General features: G+C 50.0%; 1 protein-coding gene across 3 annotated transcripts in view; it reads right to left on the minus strand.

The window, feature by feature from the left end:
* The window catches only part of LOC139745860 (uncharacterized), an 87,143-nt gene that overhangs the window by 19,606 nt on the left and 49,805 nt on the right, over positions 1-17,732 (minus strand). Inside the window, exon 1 of one of the 3 annotated variants that reach the window (XM_071656495.1) lies at positions 14,012-14,121. The exons of 1 other annotated variant lie outside the window; for it this stretch is intronic. The gene's annotated coding sequence lies outside the window, so the exon portion shown is untranslated. Of the gene's footprint in view, positions 1-10,277; positions 10,404-14,011; positions 14,122-17,732 lie in introns of those variants that run through there. One more of the 3 variants, XM_071656493.1, reaches the window with a different exon arrangement.

Here is a 17,732-nt window from a genome sequence, read left to right on the forward strand (position 1 = left end):
CCCGGGGAAGAGGGGCGGCTGACAGACTGTGAGAGGAGGAGTTGATGGAGAGTTGTGAAGGAGTGAGGGAGGGGAGGTGTGGAAGGGTTGTGAGGGAGTGTGGGAGGTGTGGAAGGGTTGTGAGGAAGTGAGGGAGGGGAGGTGTTGTGGAAGGGTTGTGAGGGAGTGGAGGTGTTGTGGAAAGTTTGTGAGGGAGAGGGAGGGGAGTTGTGGAAGGGTTGTGAGGGAGTGTGGGAGGGGAGGAGGTGTGGAAGGGTTGTGAGAGAGTGAGGGAGGGGAGATGGTGTGAGAGGGTTGTGAGGGAGGGAGGGAAGTTGGTGTGGGAGAGTCGTTGGGGAGTGAGGGAGAACCATGAGGGAGCGGCATTGGAAACGTGATGGAAGAGAACTGTGAGCAAACGTTGGAGGAGGGAGGGAGGAAGGGAGGGAGGGAGGGAGGGAGGGAGGTGTGGGGATCTAGTGAGGGAGAGTGGTGGAGAAACATGACAGGGTTAAATGTTTAAAGTATCTGGACTGTTAATTATACGAGGCTGACTGGTGGGTGCGTCGCGGTGCGTGTGTAGTGAGTGTGTCGGGGTGGTTGGGTGTGTGAGTTAGGGTGCGTGAGTAGGGTGTTGGTGGGTGTGTCGGAGTTCATATGTGGGCGTTGGTGGGAGTGTTGGGGTGCGTGTAGGGTGTTGGTGAGTGTGTTGGGGTGCGTGAGTGAGGTTGGGGGAGGGTGGTTACTGTTAGGGTGAAAGTCTCTCGGACACAAACCCATCACTGGCCCTTATGACCCGAGCACTGTAGCTAGAACCTATCATTTATACCATCGTATTACCCCCATCACTGTACCACTGTATCCCACAAAGCTTCGCTGTATTACCCCCGTCACTGTAATGGACCACTGTATTCCCTATGGGGGACTCACTGTATCAACCCCTCCCTCCACCATCCCCCCTTTGGCTGGGGGGAGGGGGTAGGGAGGCGGCCACTCCCATGAGCAGTAGGGCCCCCCCCCCTTCCTAACAACTACCCCCCCCCCACCCCCACCCATGAATGAAACCAGACCAAAGAGACAGGTCATCACCAGAGCTTTCACAACATCAGGTCAGATGGAACCATGTAGGTTAATTGGTGGAGAAGTCATGTAATTGGCATTGTGACAATAAGGATGAGTCAGCCAGGACACACCACACACACTTTCACCCTTGATGCACTCGGCTGGGACTGCAAGCGTAGCGCAATGTCTATCTGCCTATCTATCTATCTATCTGTCTATCTATCTATCTATCTATCTATCTAACTATCTACCTACCTATCTATCTATCTATCTATCTATCTATCTATCTATCTATCTACCTATGTATGTATGTATGTATGTATGTATGTATGTATCTATCTATCTATCTATCTATCTATCTATCTATCTATATCTATCTATCTATCTATCTATCTATCTATCTATATATATATATATATATATATATATATATATATATATATATATATATATATATATATATATATTCCGAAAACTGGAAGGCATCCTTTAATTCTATATTTAGTTTGACGTTCTATTCACTGTACAGACATACAATGAATACACCTCCATACATATGCTACACTTATACATCATACATCCGCAGAATAAGGGTATATACCAGATAGAATACATCACAAAATATCCATGGAAACAAGTTTGATGTTGAATGTTGTGAATATTTTACTGCTTAATGACTGCTGCAATAAACGACCATCAACGATAGATACGACCATCGACGATAGATACGACCACTGACGATAGACACTGAAATCCATATACACAAGAGTAAAGTGGATAACAATGTAACATATACTGACATTTGCATGTGTCATGTTACTTGTTCAAATGTCAGACAAGGAAAACAAGTAAAAAAAAAGGAAATGAAAGTTCACATTACAAGCGTCACTCAGACGGTGAAGTATGTCGTCACACACTCTGGTGACGCAACCAGTCCGTAACACATTCCGGTGAAGCATACGGTCCGTCACACACACACACTCTACCCACACACTCTGCACCACACACAGTGAGTTCCAACGGTTCTCACCGTGGAACCGCACCAGCTTGGGCCCTCCGTGGAGCGGTGGTCAACGTTCCGACCCACCGTATCTATCTGGCCCGGGTCCTGGACGGGGTAGCCAGCTCACAGCCGGCCTAGCCCTTCACCCTTCTTCATCAGGTTGGGATGAGGGATGGGGGGTACTTAACGTAAGGTAGGGTGAGTAAATGGGTACATATACACAAGGTCAATGGGGCAACATGAGTTTCAAACTCTTCCCTGTAGTAAACAAGAACAGTCACACATACGTACATACATGGAAATAACAACACACACACACACACACACACACACACACACACACACACACACACACAGAGGGAGGGTTAGATGGCCAGTGTCTGTGGTCGAGGCGTTGAGATACAGCGCCATTAGTGAAGGCGGTGGCGGCGCGGGCTGAGGATGGCATTAACACTTATGAGGGCGGCACGCCGCCCGCTGCCCCGCCTCCAGGAGGCTTGGTGGCACGCCGCCGTCACATGCGAGGCGACAGGAAACGAGCCACGGTCGTGGCGATGATCAAGAACGACGCATTCGGGGAAACAGATAAAGAGAAGATAGACGACAACACAGGAGCCATGTGGGGGAAGGGAACATCACGGCAGGAGCGAGGTCTTCATGCCTCCCTCCAACAACACCACCACCGTCTGGTCATCTCCAACAATAGTGGTAGCCTCTGATCATCTCCAGCAACAGCAGCAGCAGCAGCCTCTGGTCATCTCCAACAACAGCAGCAGCACCGTCTGGTCATCTCCAACAACAGCGGTAGCCTCTGTTCATATCCAACAACAACAATAGTGTCAGCCTATGGTCATCTCCAACAACAACAGCAGCCGCCTCTGGTCATCTCCAACAACAACAGCAGCATCCTCTGGTCATCCCCAACAACAACAGCAGCCTCCTCTGGTCCTCGCCAACAGCCCCTGGTGTCACACCAATACGCTACCATTTAATAAGAGACCCTCTGCCCACCAGGGGCTAATCCCCAAGGGGGCGTGAGGGTCACTACTAAAAGGGGTAATGGCTGAGGGAGAGAGAGAGAGAGAGAAAGAGAGAGAGAGAGAGAGAGAGAGAGAGAGAGAGAGAGAGAGAGAGAGAGAGAGAGAGAGAGAGAGAGAGAGAGAGAGAGAGAGAGAGAGAGAGAGAGAGAGAGAGAGAGGCAGGGTGTGAGCTATGTATGTGATGAGAATGATTGATTGTGTGAGTCTGGGATCATTTTTGGGTGATTGTTATCACTAGCGTGTGTGATAGATAGATAGACAGATAGAAAGATAGATAGAGGAATAGATAGATAGAATTAGATAGACAGACAGAATCAAATAGATAGATAGATAGATAGATAGAGAGAGAGAGAGAGAGAGAGAGAGAGAGAGAGAGAGAGAGAGAGAGAGAGAGAGAGAGAGAGAGAGAGAGAGAGAGAGAGAGAGAGAGAGAGAGAGAGAGCAGCAGTGGGCAGTGTGTGTGGGGGGGGGGGACCGAGCATCTCCTCCCAGAGGAGATATTAGCTACACCAGCCTTGGTGAACTGACCCCCTTCCCCCCCCCCAACACTGGCCCCCGCCCTCTCTCTCCCTCCTCAACACTGGCTCTTCCTCCCCAAAGATGACCCTCCCTCCCTCCCTCCATCCCTCTCCAACAATGTCCCTTCCCTCCTCAACACTGACCCTTCCTCCCCAAAGATGACCCTCCCTCCCTCCATCCCTCTCCAACAATGGCCTTCCCTCCTCAACACTGGCCCTTCCTCCCCAAAGATGATGCTCCCTCCCTCTCCAACAATGGCCTTCCCTCCTCAACACTGGCCCTTCTTCCCTCCCCAACAGTAACCACTCCCTCCCCACCACAGAGGTACACTGACCAGGAATGACTGTGTGTGGATGCAGAGGGCAGGAGAGGTAATGGTGACCCAGGCAGAAGTTTCCACAACGGGAAGGGTTATAGAACATGGGAATGGCGGCTGGACGATTACTTTAATGATAGTAATTACCGGCTGATGGCTGACGTATGTCCTATGTAATGACACTCTGCACGTACTTGATCCTTTATCTTTACATGGAGGCTACTAAACTCCTTTCCCCCAGCTGCTGACAGAGGAGCAGCATCATGCGTTTTCCAATCTTTCTTTCCTATAGAATTTCCTCGTCGGTATGTTCTCTCTTATACTGCATCGTGTTCCTCCCCAGGTGGCTGAGGTGCCGGAGGGAATGGTGGGAGGGAGGGAAGGGAGGGAAGGAGCTGTGGGCGGGTGGCCGGGGAGGAGGGAGGGAGGGAGGGGAGGGAGCCTTCTGCTCTCCTGTCCTGTCTGTCTCCATCTATATAGATCAGGAGGAGATAGCAGACTCGTGCCATCTTCGTCTTCCTATAATCTCCTTCCTTTCTTCCCTCGTCCTCCTTCTCTCTCTCTCTCTCTCTCTCTCTCTCTCTCTCTCTCTCTCTCTCGAGAGAGAGAGAGAGAGAGAGAGAGAGAGAGAGCGGGGCGCTGGAAATCCTCCCCTCTTGTTTTTGATTTTCCAGAAGAAGGAACAGAGAAGGGGGCCAAGTGAGGATTTCCTTCAAAGCCTTAGTCCTCTGTTCTTAACGCTACCTCGCTAACGCGGGAGATGGCGAATAATATGAAAAAAAAATACATATATATGTAATCCACGTCATCTTCCTCTGCCTATATACCGATTTCTCTTGCTGTTTCCAGGCGTCATGCGTACACTGGTCCAGTATGTCCGTCTTAATACGTCATGCGTATACAGGCCCAGTATGTCCATCTTAATACGTCATGCGTATACTGGTCCAATATGTCCATCTTAATACGTCATGCGTATACTGGCCGAGTATGTCCGTCTTAATACGTCATGCGTATACTGGTCCAATATGTCCATCTTAATACGTCATGCGTATTCTGGCCCAATATGTCCATCTTAATACGTCATGCGTATACTGGTCCAATATGTCCATCTTAATACGTCATGCGTATACTGGTCCAATATGTCCATCTTAATACGTCATACGTCATACACGTTTCGTCTCGTCCTAGTACGCTGACGTCATACCTTTCTTTTCCCACGCACTTCATTCATTTATTCTATTGTCTCTAATTATTTTGCCCTTCTCTCTTCTTTATCACCAATCCTCCTGGCTGACTCACTTTCCTCCTTACTGTAAATTGTGACAATTTACGTAGTCTTGTGTGCTTGTGGAGAGAGAGAGAGAGAGAGAGAGAGAGAGAGAGAGAGAGAGAGAGAGAGAGAGAGAGAGAGAGAGAGAGAGAGAGAGAGAGAGAGAGGGTAGATACACGAGCGCGAGTGTGAGCGCCAGCGAATGTGAGCGTTAGTGTGATCGTGAGTGTGAGAGTGAGTGCTTCCTGGTGGGTGATGGTGATGGTGGGGGGGGGGGGGGGAGGAGGGGGGAAGTGTGGGAGGTGGAGGGAGGAGGTTGGGGGAGGGGGGGGGGGGGTTCTGGCCAGGGATTACCACCTGATGTGTCGGGGCAGCTGTAAACATCGCCTCCCTCCCTCTATATCTCGACAAACTTACTTTTTTTTACGGCATTTTTTTTTTACAGTCCTTACCTCTCTCTCTCTCTCTCTCTCTCTCTCTCTCTCTCTCTCTCTCTCTCTCTCTCTCTCTCTCTCTCTCTCTCTCTCTCTCCTGCATTTGTCGCATCATGACACATGATGCAATGAATGCTTGTGTGCAAGTGTTAGTCTGTGTGTTTAATGATAATGATATTCATCATGACGTAGTCATTAACGGTACATTTGACTCAGAATGTGTGGGCAGACTCTAAATACTTAGTGTGTGTGTAATTACCTATTTGTCCAGTCCAGGGAGGGAGTCCTACACTGCTGGGGGCCCATTTCGTGTATGTGTGTGTGTGTGTGTGTGTGTGTGTGTGTGTGTGTGTGTGTGTGTGTGTGTGTACGTGTAATAATTCTATGTATAAATTCTTTTGAATACTCAATTTGTTGTCACATTTTCTTCCTCTTGTCTTAGCTTCTCCCTCCCCCCACACACACGCCCCCAACTCTGTTGTTGAACATAGACTTCGTCAAGTCCCTGTTTACACTGTTGGCAGATCGAGGGCTTCCCTCCTCTCTTCGTGGCTCACTCCACTCAGGTCTGGTCCCCCCCCCCATTCTTGCTGTGCTCCTCTAGACCCCCTCCATCAGTTCTATTCGGCTCCTCAGGTGCGAAGACGCATTCGTTCTCCCGAAGATGTCTCGCGTCGTCATCAGTCTTGTGTGTGCGGGGCGGTACGACGAGTCTTCTGGCAGGTTCTGAACATCCACGCCACTAAACCATCCTCTTTATATTCTTGTTTCTCAAATATCTTGATCACTTGTCACGGAGGCAGGCAAGGGCAAGACCGTCACGTAAGATCTTCTCCTTCTAAAGGCCCAATTGTCTCCCACTTGAGCAGCGTGTGCCAGCCAAGGACGTCTATATCCACACTTTCCTCATCTTCTCATATTCATCACGCACCTCATGCGAGATAGGGACGCGGCTCCGTAGGTCAGGCATATTTCACCTTGTTCTAATCCCTGACCCTTACGTCGATACCCTTACGTGCTGCTGGAACTTTGTCCCTCTTGAGGGAGACTGTAAATGACAACACCAGTGGTTCGAACAATGGTTCCCTCTGTGCACGCAGGTACGAGTGGTGATATGTGGTTCATGAGGCCTGTGTGAGTTGTGGTTCATGAGGCCTGCGTAAGTCTACATCCTTCATGAGTCCTCCTCTCATGTCCCCCGGAACTCATGTCAATATTCTCCAAAGTATCTTTTTCTTCTTCTGGTTGAGTCCTTTGGGATAAGACTATACTTTCAGACTTCGTATACAGCCCTTCACAGACGACCTCGTCCGTACCTGCATCGATTACCTCCTCCAGTCTCTCCTGAAGATGTAATACACGAAAGTGCATTCGGGGTCTTATCGTGATTCGTTTTTCCTCTCGTGGTTATCAGCAAATATGTATGTATATGTGTGCGTGTTCATGTGCGTCTTTCTGCAGGTGTATACATGAACACTTCTGAACACTTGAGCTCAGCACACGTATGCAATGAATGGTCTTAAAAAGGAAAACTTTCCAGGAAGTGATCCTTGAACATAATGTCACCTCATGACCCTCACAACACCCACCCGTCACCTCACGACCCTCACAACCCCCGCCCGTCACCTCACGTCCCTCACAGCACCCGCCCGTCACCTCACGACCCTCACAACCCCCGCCCGTCACCTCACGTCCCTCACAGCACCCGCCCGTCACCTCACGTCCCCTATCACCCCTCCAACACAGCCTGGAGGAGTTGGGGGTGGTGGCGGTGGCGGGTGGTGGGGCGAGACTAACCCATGATAACCGTGAACAGCCCCGGACCCAAGTAGGAGACCTGACGCAAGGAAGAGGACGTGACGCAAGGCAAAGGACTTGACGCAAGGCAGAGGACTTGACGCACGGCAAAGACGTGACGCAAGCCAGAGAACGTGACGAAAGGCAGAGAACTTGACGCAAATCAGGAAAACTTGGACGTGACGAACCCTCCTAAGCCAGTTACCCGCTCCCCACCAACCCTCAGGACCTCCTCCCACACACCCCAGTACCCCACCTATCCTATGACCTCACGGCCCCCTTCTGCCTACCCCAGGACAGCCCCCTCCACTTCCCCCAAGGAACCCCCCCCCCCCAATCCCACCCATCCACCACACTGGGATGGGAAACCTGAGTAAATGATTGTTCAGAAGGGAGGAATATATCTTGATAGATGGGTCAAACTCTTGAAAATAACTGCCAATAACAGGAGACACAGACTCACTCACAGGGAGGCGACGAGGCCCTCAGATCTGGAGCACAAGATCACATCACTTTCAAGAATATACTCTTGAAAAAAAAAGAATCGAGATAAACATGAAGAATCTCGACTGATATATATAATCGTAGACGCCGTCGAATGATAAAGAAAACGGCGAGCGGTGTGTCTCTTTGAAGAAACTTAAAGATGAGATAGTTGGACTAGAGAGAACAGTCGCCAGGGGCGAGATAATGACTGATTTATCCAGGTGTGAAGATAAGCACAGAAAACGGGGTCCCAGCACTTACTCCTCTCTATTACTAAACATGGAAGCAAATTATCACGTTTTTCAAGACACTAAAAAAATAAAGGTGTCACGTGAATATCAGTCTAGAACATACAATTATGAGTGGATGAACACGCGATGTACTTACGGGAGATCGTAATTACTTATAAGTAATTAATTTGGCCTTTATCACATATCGTGAGACATAGATGGCTCACAAGGAATGTTTACAGAGATGCTAACTCAGAGATCAATAGAGTCGTCGGGAATTGAGGGATTAATGATGTAGTTTGAATGATGAGTGGCCACACACCCCAGGCTAGCTGGCCACACACACCCCCAGGCTGGTCACACACACACCCCAAGCTGGCCACTTACCCAGGGCTGGCCATACCCCCAGGCTGGCCATACCCCATGGCTGGTTGGCCAAGCACCCCAGGCTGGCCACACACACCCCAGGCTGGCCACATATACCCCCAGGACAACCCCAGTATCTACCACAGGCCACAGGTGACCAGGGGGAGCAAGCAGGAAAATCTCGACTGATCGCCCGGTGGTGGGCTGGGGGAATATGATATGCAAATGGGCAGGAACTCGCCATGCGGGGGTAGGGGTTAGGGTGCGGGGGTGGGGGTTGGGGTGCGGGGGTGGGGGTTGGGGTGCGGGGTAGTGTGTGTGTGTGTGTGAGGGTAGGGGGATCAGGTGCCTGGGAGGGAGGGAAGGAGGAGTGGGAGGAAGAGATTGGGAGGTGGTATACAACGTGGGAGGTTCTGGGAGGATGGTATTCAGGACAAACTCCCACACTAACTGGCCTGACCCTGAAGACCAACCCCACAATGAGGTCATAGCATTGAGGGAAAAACCCCACTATACACACACACACACACACACACACACACACACACACACACACACACAAACGTTCTATGACATATCATACGTGAGACAAAACCCCACACTGAATGACATGAGACACAAAACCCCACACTGGATAACAAGACACAAACCCCACACTGGATGACATGAGGTAAACACCACGCTGGATAACATAAGACACAAACCCCACACTGGATAACATAAGACACAAACCCCACACTGGATGACATGAGATAAAAACCCCACACTGGATGACATAAGACACAAACCCCACACTGGATAACATAAGACCCAAACCCCACACTGGATAACACAAGACACAAACCCCACACTGGATAACATAAGACCCAAACCCCACACTGGATGACATAAGACACAAACCCCACACTGGATAACATAAGACCCAAACCCCACACTGGATAACACAAGACACAAACCCCACACTGGATAACATAAGCCCCAAACCCCACACTGGATAACATAAGACCCAAACCCCACACTGGATGACATAAGACACAAACCCCACACTGGATAACATAAGACACAAACCCCACACTGGATAACATAAGACACAAACCCCACACTGGATAACATGACACAAACCCCACAACCCCACACTGAATAGCATAAGACACAAACCCCCCACACTGGATGACGTAAGACAGAAACCCCACAGTGCATAACACAGAAACCCCACACTGGATGGCCTAACCCAGAGGACAAACCTTCCTCCCCCCCAACATTGAATGGCATACCGCAGAGGACCAGCCCCTGGCAGACCAGCCCTGAAGACGGCCAACACAGCCTCACTAACCATATGCTCAATGAGACTCAATTGAACTAGTTTTTTCATTCTCTCTTTTTTTTTCGCCTGCTTTCGCACGCAAACTTTGACACACATGTGTTCAGCAGTCACAGGTCTGTTCCACAGTTCTGTTTCTCTTCCTCACATCCGTCTATGTCTGAGACACCGCCAGATACGGAAGTGAAAACGATCAAAACACATTTCGACGTCGATATTTTCCTTTAGGGGTGGATAGACGGCGCGCGTCGTTCGCGCAGAGAATCCACTGTGAAGCCGACACAGCCAACGATCACGAACGACCCTCGCCTCTCTCTCCCCTCCTCAACTTGTAAACACTCGACACTTACACAATCTGTTTGGCCAAAGCTAAAAAAAAAAGAGGACGTGCGATGGACGTGTGTGTGTGTGTGTGTGTGTGTGTGTGTGTGTGTGTGTGTTGGAGGGAACTTACTTGCGGGAGTGCGGGTGAGGATGCGCTAAGTGCGGCGGCTGCGGCGTAACTGCGCTCACAGAAATGCGGGAGTTGACTTATTTGGAGGCAAGGTTACGGCCCCTGTAATGTGGCGTTGCATCACCGGACTGGTGTTTAGTGAATTGAGAGGCGCCCGCCCCTGATGGAGGGAGGTCCCAGGGCAGATAGCCTGGCCAGGGGAGGGAGAGAGAGGGAAGGGAGAGAGAGAGAGAGAGAGAGAGAGAGAGAGAGAGAGAGAGAGAGAGAGAGAGAGAGAGAGAGTTAGAGAGGCTAAGTATACGGGAAAAAACACAAGAGAGGACCTGATGATCCATGTGACTAGGTTATCTGCTGGAGGACAGCAATGGTATCTCCTCCCGCATTCGTGATCAATATATAGATGGAGAGAGAGAGAGAGAGAGAGAGAGAGAGAGAGAGAGAGAGAGAGAGAGAGAGAGAGAGAGAGAGAGAGAGAGAGAGGAAAAAAAAATAAGAGGCATCATTCGTCCGGTATGACATCATTAACAAAATGTAAACAACCCACATCACGCCCTATATTTAGCTGACCTTCACACCCACGGATCAGCCACGTCCTCTCCCGCCGCGCCCGACCAACGCACAACAATACGTGAATCATCGGCGCATCGCTGATAAGCCGAGGGTTCACATGCTTCGAAATGGTCGACACCGCTTCGTATCATCGGACAAAAAAGTGTTAACCAGTCAAAACAATCCGACCGTCCGATTACGATGGTTTCGGATGATTCGACTCATCGTACTGAATGAACTCTTGAAACAGCTCGAGCAGTCCCGTTACAGATATTTGGTGTCAATTGGATTCCCTAAATGACAGGAATCTATGAATATTTAGACTAATGAATATCTTCAGAGGAAACGGAATCTTCAGAGAAAGTTCGGATCACGTACCGTAGCGAACCCTACAACGATTCGAACTTTTACAAAGGGGGATTAAATCTTGTTGATTTGAGTCACGGAGTCACGCAACCTTTCGTGGGATATTCGAGGCTCACGGATCGTTATGGGAGGGAGAGAGGCTTACACGGCGTCTGAAGAAGTGACCGAAGCAGCTACGACAGATGGCGACGGAATCCTCGAAGTCGCTGACGTCAGAAAATTGGAAACGATAGACTCGTTATACAGAGGGGCCACCAGAGGGGCCCGTTATATACAGGGGGACCACCAGAGGATCCCGTTATACAGAGGGACCACCAGAGGACCCCGTTATACAGAGGGACTACTAGAAGACCCCGTTATACAGAGGGACCACCAGAGGACCCCGTTATACAGAGGGACCACCAGAGGACCCCGTTATATACAGAGGGACCACCAGAGGACCCCGTTATATACAGAGGGACCACCAGAGGACCCCGTTATATACAGAGGGACCACCAGAAGACCCCGTTATATACAGAGGGACCACCAGAGGACCCCGTTATATACAGAGGGACCACCAGAGGACCCCGTTATATACAGAGGGACCACCCCGTGGCCAGCAACACTGGCTGCCACGCGAGAATGGCCCGGGATTCTCAAGTTATGAGCGGAGCGTGATGTCCCCACACGACCATGGCTTCCGCTCTAACATTTATCCCTCCCCCGTCCACCCACTATCACCCCTCCTCCATCCCTCGTGGTCTACACCCTCCCCATCCCCCATCCCCTATCCCTCGGGTCTGAAACCCTCCCTTCCTCATCCCTCGGGGTCTGAACCCTCTCCCTCCTCCCCTCCATCGGGGTCTGAACCCTCCTCCCCATCCATCGGGTCTGAACCCTCATCTCCCCATTTATTGAGGTCTGAATCCTCTCCCCCCATCCCTAAGGGTCTGAATTCTCCACTCCCCCACCCCTCACAACCTCAGCCCCCTTCCTCCTACTCCTCTCAGCTTTAACTCCCCTTTCCCTTCCTTCTCACATCCACCCCAACCTCTCACTTTCCCTCTCTTATACCAGTCTTAAATCTCTCTCCCTCTCTCCCTCCCCTCTCCCCGGCCCGGGTGTGGCGGTAGTATAGCGTCGTTATCAGCCGGGAGCATCATCATCAAGTGACCCATTGACGACGATAGGACCATCTTGCCTGGAAGTGTTGTAGGCGAGTGAGTGGTGGTTGATGAGGAGGGGAGGGAGGGAGGGGAGGGAGGGAGGGAGGGAGGGAGGGAGGGAGGGAGGGAGGGAGGGAGGGAGGGAGGGAGGGGAGGGAGGGGAGGAGGGAGGGAGGGAGGGAGGGAGGGAGGGAGGTCTACTGGCCCTCCCCACTACTATTCATAATCACTAGCGTTACCCCCAGTCCTACGACTACCCCTACTACTACTACTACTACTACTACTACTACCCCTTCTGACTACTACGACCCACTACAGCTCCTTCATATCGCACTTACAACCACCACGTTCCACCACACTACCACTACAAACACTATTTTTCTTCCTACTGTTTTCCATGACTCGTGTCCCCCTCCACAATATCTCCACATTTATCATTGTCCTTCCTACTATCCTGTTGCTTGCTACCCCTACGCAACCACTACTGCCCCATCAGTACCTCCTGCACATATTTCCACTATTGCCCTTACATTTATTGTAAGGTATTGCCCCTCCCACAACTTACATATAAACTACCTCCCCTCCCATTACACCTACGTCCATAACTGTCTTTCCCACTAGATTTGCCTCTTCCACTACCCCTCCATACGTTACTGTCCCTTCTAAGGTTTCATCTATTACAGCACAACACCTATCTATATTTCTATATCCTGCTATACTTGTATCTCATATCTATCACCTCCTATATCACCCACTGCACCTCCTCACGGATCAGTTTCTCCCCACCAGTTCTCCATTAACTCTTGCCCCTGCTCCCCCCCGACGCTCATCATCTTGCCCCTCCCACTACCTCAATACTCATTACTACCTCATCACTACGCCACTGCCCATTACTTCCCCTTCCATTACGCAACACCAATATTATTGCCCCATCCACCATCTCAATGATCTTTAGCACCTCCATCACTAACCCCGCTACAATATCCCACTCACCCGTACCTCCTACATTTACTAAAACCCCTTACGCTATCCCTCCCACTACGCAAATCATTACTGTATCCTCTCTCCGCCTACATGCTATCGCCTCTTCCATACGCCCTGCGCCAGATCCCGACTTTTATCTACCCACCACAACAATTAGCTCCAATTCATCCATATAAAGTTGTTGCACCTGCCACACGCTCACCCATTACTTCCCCTTCCCACAATCACATATCCACTACTACTGCCCTTCCCACGACTACGTCCCCCTTACTTGTGTCCTTTCCACAACTATGCACACCTGCTTTTGTCCCTTCCACGACCCTAAACACCCAAGGGACAAACCCGGCGAACTACCACACACTTTCCAATCTGCAAAACCTCGGCCACTTTCCATCTGCTGCATCAGCAACAAGGCTGCGGGATCTCGGTAACTCCTCCTCCCTCCTACTGCAGAACTTTCGGGACCTTGGAGCGCCACCTCTCCTTCAGCTCCTGCGTGAGATACAGGCAACATCGAACCTCTCCTAGAGGACTCCCACACCACTGCCGCGGGGTTCCTCCTCCTGCATCAGCACCAGAGGACTTCTGACACTCTTGCCAACCTTCATCTCGTCTCACCAGCTCACCTCGCCTTCAGGTTACCTTAATCTTGGACCTACTTGTATACCAGCTCATCCTGAGCTTCCTTACCTTTCGTTCCTACGTAGTAAAGCAACTGCGGGATAACTCCCTCCCTCCCCTCTGTAGCTCAGTCCTCAGCATCACAGAGGAGGAGGTTAGGCAGTAAGAACACTCTCGTCAAACCCCTCCCACGACTACTCCACCCACAACTGCCCCTTCCACTCACTACTGCCCCTCTCACGACACCTACACCAGTGATTACCCCTCCCATGAACCCATGCATACGACGCTGCCCCTCCCACCACTACCCTGAGCGCCTCCCCTACCGTTATCATGGATGATTGGCCACTGTATGCTGATGGGAGGATAAGGTCAGAGGGGAGGAGGGCAGATGGGTCGGGTCTTAAGAGGTGAGGGGTGGGAGGCGACGGGATGAGGCTAGGGTTGCGAGGTGCTGGATGAAACATACACAGGAGTACATGGGAAGGACAGATAATAAGGGGGACCTGTTGGTCCATGTCGAGGTTGTCTGCCGGGGTACAGAAGTAACGTCCTGAGGACGTAATCTTATTTGTGGTAGAGACGGGACTGTAAAGCAGATGGCGCCTCCCAGCCCACAACATCCTCCGCCACAGCCGGCAAGAGAAAATTACGAGTAGGAACACCATGTGATGTGGAAAGAGTATACTGTTAAGGATATTCTATAGGAAAGTATGACAGGGAAAAGCTCCCTACTTTGACTGCAGTAGGCTGCTCCAGGGAGAAGGAGCAAGTCTGACGTGGGGGAAAAAAAAAAGTTGAATTGTAAAACAGTGGAATAAACTGTTTTTACTTTTTCACACATATATAGACAGATTTGCTGCCAATATATATGACTGAGATATTTGTCTAGTCTTGATCTAAAGGTACTGAGAGTCTTCATGCTGATGACATCTGGTGGCAAAGGATTCTAGTGTTCTCCATATACAAAATCAACAAACAAACAAACAAACAAACAAACAAACTTTTGCTCTCATTGCTTTTACATCTTCTATACAATTAATTCTGTTAACTAAATCGCTATCGAACGTGATGAAATGTCGAGATTCTTATTGTGAAAACTTCTAATCGATCTCGAGACTTCCAAACGACGGAATGAGTTTTGTTGCACTTCTCTGCATTCGTTAAAGATTTTCGTTGTTTCATCAAGTTAGGTCACCACACACGAAAAACAACTTCCGTGGTTCATTGTGCGTTTCATAAGCAACTGATACTTTTATTAGCAACATATATTACGTAGCATTTGTTTATAAAGATATCTATGCGCCTGGTCTCTGGCTATTCCATCAGTTTGTCCAAAGTTTTTTGAATGTTTAAAGCATTCTTATTTTCGGTGTGATAATCTCCCGTCCATGGCAAGTTATGAGAGCCCGCTAGTGTGTCCTGCCTCCAAGGTCGTTGATCGACATAAAGAATGGTATGTGTCCCAGGACTGAGCCTTGGGGTACTCCACATGTCTCTGTAAGACATTTGGACGTTACGCCATTCAATCCCACGCGTTGTCTTCTGTCTGTTAGCCAGTTAGGTAGCCAAGGGCGGATTCCATTTCCTGTAACCGAAAACCTTTAATTACTTAAAAGTGTTGTGAGTGGTAATTTGTATTGATTTTTTTTCAGGAATTCTGGAACATCTGAGGATATCTTGGAATCCCACTTATTTTATATATGAGAAGATTTTATTCGATTTTTCAAACATCAGCTTTCATTCCGAGGCCCATAATGACAGTCGGTTATCTCATTATCTAAGAACTGAACGATCTTATCTCTGATCATTGTAGGACAACATTCTACAATATGTGACGGTAATCAGATGCAACTTCTCTTTCCTTGAAAATTGGTGTTTACTAATAGCAAGGATACAGTTGCTCAGGACTTTCCCTTCTTGTAGCGATTTGTGGAATATTTTGGTGACTGGAGATGTCATGTCACCTTACTTCTCCCAGTACATGATAGATAAAGCGCCACGACCGGTGAACGTCCTGGGATTTAATCTTAGATACCAAGTACTTCACACCACTGAATATATTGCACTGTTTACTTTCTGACGCCACTGAATATTATGTAATGTTTAATTTCTCATTTTCTCTCCCTAGAAATAGACTTCGTGTTCGAGGTACACACGACGAACAGCCGAAACCAAAGAGCGATACGAAATACTTGTATTATGAAGAAAGTTATTGCTTGATCCTTGTTGGTCAAGGGGTGAGAGCGAGGGGGGGGGGGGGGTTGCCAGCGAGGGGAAAGAGAGAATACGAGTCTCCGGGGAATTGGGTGAGTCTGTGTTGTGTCCCACACCTGTTGTGCTCTCTCTCTCTCTCTCTCTCTCTCTCTCTCTCTCTCTCTCTCTCTCTCTCTACTCCATCACTCCCCTTCCTTCTCCACCACTCGCTCTTCCTCCTCCATCACTCCCCTCTCTACTCCACCAACATCCCTCCCAACTTTATCACTCTCCCTGCCTCCTCCACCACTCTCCTTCCCTCCCTCTCTCCACCACTCTCCCTCCCTCCACCAACAGCTCGTGGTGCCACCCGGCCGACCTGCCATTGGTCACCAGAATTGCCACAGGATGACGCAAATGAAGACTGATGACGTCACAGGCAATCGCTCTAAGTGATTGGTTGGCTGTGATTCTCGCCTCTACTGTCGCTAAACTGGGGAAGCGCTTGTGTTTGACCCAGGTTCTGGCTACGCCAAAGTGTGTGTGTGTGTGTGTGTGTGTGTGTGTGTGTGTGTGTGTGTGTGTGTAGATGAGTGTTTCCTTACGTGAGTCTATGTATGTATGTATGTATGTACGTATGTGTGTCTGTATGGATATAATGAACAACTTGTTTTTGCTGGTTTTCTCTGACTGCGGGACACGGACCAACATCAAAGAGCTGTGTGGGTAGTGAGGGGAAGGAGGCGGCGGTGGTGTGTGTGTGGCGCTATGCCAGCAATCAGCGAGGCTGGCCAGAAACAACGTAGTCCTGCTCAATTATGCCCAGGTAACAGCCGTCTTCTCCCGCGCTCTGACGTGCCCAGCGTACGTACTGAGTCTTCTGCGGCGACCCGCCCTCCTCTCCATCTCCCGGCAACGTGATCATGTCTTTCTCTCTGTCACAGACGTAACCCAACATTAACTTAAAAATGCCTCCGCCGCTGGAGGCGTAAGGGCTTTATCCCTCGGCCGCCCCGCCGACCCCGAGAGGAACCATCGCGCCAGTCGCCGCAAGGGCCGCTTTGGTAAACAAACATGGCAGGTGGCGCTACGGCCGGCGGGTCTCCTCCTCGGCGCTGGGTCCGGCGGGCCGTCGCCCGAAGTCAATGGGTGGTTACATCAAACGCGTGATGTAATTAGATTAAAAAGCCATTTGCCCGGGAGAAAAAGTGGCGGAGGGAGGAAGGGGAGTCACCTGGCGGTGGTGATGTCATCTATATCCCCTCCCTGCTCGGCGGGCGGGGGGGTGGACTGCCTCAGCCACCCCTCTGGCGAATTTCCCCCCCCCATCTTTTTATTTTTCATCGCACCTCTTTGGCGATGCCACAGATCTCACACGTCCATCATCAAAACTGCAAATAAAACTCTTAGTAAGACGATTCGATAGTGCAGCTCGCCCAATGAGACGCGTCTTTCAAATAGAAAAAAAACAGGCTTCGTGTCACGATCGGGAACGGAGGGTGTATAGGGAGTCAACTGTGAGGAAAATGAGTATAGTGAGTGAGTTGGATGAGGCTGGGAACCTTATCCACCCTCACCCCGCCTGACCAGGGTA

This window comes from Panulirus ornatus, chromosome 63 (assembly GCF_036320965.1).
Source record: "Panulirus ornatus isolate Po-2019 chromosome 63, ASM3632096v1, whole genome shotgun sequence".
NCBI classification, from domain to species: Eukaryota; Metazoa; Arthropoda; class Malacostraca; order Decapoda; family Palinuridae; genus Panulirus; species Panulirus ornatus.